The sequence below is a fragment of the Ischnura elegans genome, chromosome 9 (assembly GCF_921293095.1).
Source record: "Ischnura elegans chromosome 9, ioIscEleg1.1, whole genome shotgun sequence".
In the NCBI taxonomy this organism is placed as follows: Eukaryota; Metazoa; Arthropoda; class Insecta; order Odonata; family Coenagrionidae; genus Ischnura; species Ischnura elegans.
Genome location: NC_060254.1, coordinates 39,545,264 through 39,548,622, shown reverse-complemented (window position 1 = coordinate 39,548,622; position 3,359 = coordinate 39,545,264). Strand labels below are relative to the sequence as shown.

The window sequence follows — 3,359 nt, the reverse complement described above, 5'->3', positions numbered from 1 at the left end:
GGAGGGAAACCGGCAAAACCCCACGTAGACCGCCGTGTAATGTATGATGATGAATGTTGATGTTGCTGAAGAAGTCAAGTGGTGTCTGGAGGACGCTATCCTGCCAGCATACCCCCTCATATTCTGGTAACAGCCATGACAAACGCCAGAAAATGGTTTAATCATTGTCTGGAGAATGGGGGACGTCACCTACCCGGCTTGGTCTTCAAAATTTTGCGAAACAGAACTTTAGATATGTGCCTACATTCCAAAAAAAAACAAGTAAAATTTTCTGGTCGATACAATGGGATTGAATGAGTTTTGAAAAAGGAAATCATGTTGCCGTACCTTGTACCTTATTTCACCGTGAAACTCGGATCACATTGTCCGTCAGCGACACGAGTGGCGCTTCTGTAAACCCATTTAATGGCTGTCAACACATTTAGAGGCCTATACGAGGATCCTCTTTTATAATATTCGTGAATTTGCCTAATCTAACGGAGATCCATTATTTTTCTATGAGTGCTACAAAGTATTTGCACTCACGAGGGATAGCACTGAAAATTTAAGAATTCGATAGATGTTATCGAATAAAATACTAATTTAGTTTCATAGCCCTTATTATAAGTATGGGTGAATATCGGATCGCACTGATTTAAGTGTACTGGGTGGTGATAGAGATGGGGCGAGTCGTTCACTTTACTTATTCAATCATTTTGATTCAAGTCACTTGAATGATTCAATCATAGAAGAATCATGATTCTTCTATCATGTGGGGTTCACCGTTCCCCTTCACGATACTCGTTCTCGATCGTCATGGGCCTGGTATATACGTATTAATTGGTTGATTAGAAACGCTAGATTTTGATTTTTTAAAATTATTTCTATATTCTAATCAGTGCACTCAATTATATGATGTAAGATGTGATGGATGCACTTTTAAAATTTATATGTTACTTTAAATTAAGGTATTTATAATTATTTAATGCATAGATTTTGTTGCCACACCTGTGATGCATATTCACGCTGTTGTCAGTAAGAGTTTTTATATTAAATCTTATTTATCTATACGAATGTGGCCCCTCATTTATCAAAAACATTGCTCGTTGGGAGTGCCTATTTCTAGATTTGAAAAATTCGGTGGTTACCACAATAGAGTTCCATCCTTCATGATTAGCACAATCGACGTTACACATATTGAAGAGTGTGTAACCGTTACTTCTAAATCAGGAACTGATACAAAATATAACAACTGTGGAATTCCATTTCTCGATCAATTCCCGAGCGTTTTTCCAAATTTCAAACCAGTCAAAACCTTCAAATTTCCTCAATTGCCCCGGCACTTATTTCCGGAAGCACGACTGAATGATGATCGACTTGCCTTACGAGAAAAGAATCATGAGTCTTTTGAGTCACATGGTGATTCGATCGTTTTGAACGAATCGATCGAATGATTAGGAACCCAATCATTAGGTGGTGACTTCAGTAATCCCATTTAAATGCCTATGTTTCCCTACTTGTGCGCGAACGATATTTTTTGTAACTCACTCCTTAGTTCATAGCCTTGAAATATAACCTCACTATTTTCATATACTAAACCTATAGTCTGCTTAATAACTGAGCTAACTAAGGAAATATATGTCCGCTGCTGCCGAGACCCTTGATAGGAATTAAAACCCTTTGTGAAACGCCCTCATCAAAGCCTCGGTAGCGCAGTAGGCAGCGCGTAAGTCTCATATTCTTAAGGTCGTGAGTTCGATCCTCACCCGGGGCAACTACTTTTGAAACAATTTCGTCATCCATTGACACCAGAATCTTCCGTTTTCTCAATGTTTGAAGACATGGTTTTTTCAGAATTTTAACGCCCTTGTTAATTACAATTTGTCTTCACCAGTGCACGCAGTTCTTAAAAATTCTGGTACCGTAGTCGAACATATTTTATTAATTGGGACTACCTAAATGGCTTCCGGAACCAGTGACGTTAATGATTCCTTACCGCCCCAATGTTACTTGTACACCTGCGCTTACAATCAGAGAATACTTTCGAAGGAATCTGCCTCGAAATTAATGGAAACTAAAACCGTTTTTAAGGAATTCGAATAAATTACCGCTTATATATTTGTCCTTATATCTATGTGCAGTCTAATCTTGCATCTAAAGCGTTAACGGCTCATGCTCTAACACACTCTGCCACCCGCCTATTGGAGCAGGTTGCGAGATAATTTGTAGATGTAGACATTTGGGATCCAATTGACAGCTAGCGAAGTGGGAGTATAAACCAAGCTTCCACAGGAAGGAAGGCCTCTACTATGTAGTAAAAACTAAACATATACATATAGTTGGCAAGTACGTACCGTATGCCGTACGATGCAGATGAATGATGGTCTTCAGCTGGGTACGCAGATGTTCCTAAAACACTACCGACGCGACGGTTTTGAGCGGCCAACGACGGCGATAAACGTGACTTGAGAGGGAAATGTCCTCAGAACTCAAAATTCCGCACCCGACGAGGTTAGACACCTTGTGCAGCACTATGGTGACTAGAGAGTTATTTCCAGCGACCTCCACGCCCTCCTCGCGGTAGAAAATTGGCGTGAATGAATGGGACTTGCTGAGTGGCGACACGCTGATATCAGTACGTCGCACCACGATAGAAAGACTAGTACTCGTATCATATAGAATAGCACGCCATTACGGATATTAATTTAACGAAATTTACGTTAATAACTTACTAAGCAAGAAAAAAATAAACATTAACACCTACAATAGAAAAAAACTAAACTCCGGGGGAAAAAAACATCTACATTATACCCTGCGAGCAACCTCTAGGGTTTGGCCACGACCACCGAGAGACAATCTTTCTTATATTCTTATCTTTCTTTTATTCTTTTGTCTCTCGGTGGTCGTGGTTTGGCAGGGGGTGATCAAATCACCAACATGCAGTATGCAATAAGATTCCCACATGCACACCACACGGTCCAAAAAACCTCATGCATACTAACAAATTATACTACCATATGCTGTTAGAATAATAACAATTAAATTCAGAGACATGCATTAAGGTATACATAAGTTAGTAGGCTACACTACAAGTCATCTAATCTATTTGTGAGTTCTAAAGCTGCCGCTATAATCTCTTATCGATCGTGGAAAAAAAGACATTCTGAATATGTCTGCTCTACAGTCTATCTCTCTTATTTTATTTATATGATCTGATCTACATCTACATAATACCCTGCGAGCCACCTCTAGGGTGTTTGGCAGGGGGTGATCAATCACCAGCATGCAGCATGCATTTGGACTCCCACATGCACACCACACCGTCCAAAAAACGTCCCGTATAATAACAAACCACACTACTATATGCTGTTAGAAATAGA

At 39.7% G+C, this 3,359-nt stretch overlaps 1 non-coding gene across 1 annotated transcript; it reads left to right on the top strand.

Moving 5' to 3' along the window:
- The first annotated feature begins 1,680 nt into the window (after positions 1 to 1,680).
- Trnam-cau lies at positions 1,681 to 1,753 on the top strand. The gene has a single exon. It is a non-coding gene; the product is annotated as a tRNA-Met (tRNA).
- Positions 1,754 to 3,359: the final 1,606 nt, after the last annotated feature.